The following is a 713-nucleotide window of genomic DNA, read 5'->3' as shown; positions in this document are numbered from 1 at the left end:
GGCCTGTTGGGAAAAGTAATACATCATGTAATCGAACAAAAGGCAAACAGAGGCAAGCTCCAGGAATGGGCACTGTGAACAGGACTCGCCCCAGACTAGCCAGATGTAGGCTTTAGATATGTTGATGCAGGTTGAGCATCTCTGATCCGAGGGGGAATGTCTCACATGGTCTCCAAGAAATGGTGACACATCTCACAGAGGGCCTAGGCTCAGGAGGGCTCGAGTATGAGACATTCCCCCTCCCCTGAGAACTTAAAAATGTGGCCAACAATTTTTTTAAAAGAAGGCTACCCTGTAGCGCTTTAACTGGACCTATTTAGACAATGCCTTACACACTGGAGAAGGATGATACTGTGTGAACCTAGTAAGTCTACAAGGCAATACTTCTCTCTATTGGCTGTCTCCTTCCTCTCCAGGGTGATGACAACTCCGTGAGATGGAGATTATACGTCTCTCAGCATTTCAGCAACAAGGAAATAAATTAGTGGCAGAGTAAGGGGTGACTTGGTGAGTACATCTAGTTGTTGACATCATTTTGGGAGGGAGAAATTTTGCTATTATATCAACTTAACTTCTTAAAATAATCTAGCGGGATTCACTTGTTTTCAATTCACAGAGCTCTCCTGGAAGTGAGGATCCTTTAAAAACCCTAGAATATACACTACAGTAAAAGAACAAAGCATATCTCAACCTTAAACGACTGAAGAAGAATG

The sequence above is a fragment of the Theropithecus gelada genome, chromosome 16 (assembly GCF_003255815.1).
Source record: "Theropithecus gelada isolate Dixy chromosome 16, Tgel_1.0, whole genome shotgun sequence".
Taxonomy (NCBI): domain Eukaryota; kingdom Metazoa; phylum Chordata; class Mammalia; order Primates; family Cercopithecidae; genus Theropithecus; species Theropithecus gelada.
The sequence above is the reverse complement of the archived record's forward strand: the minus strand, read 5'-3'. Positions refer to the sequence as shown.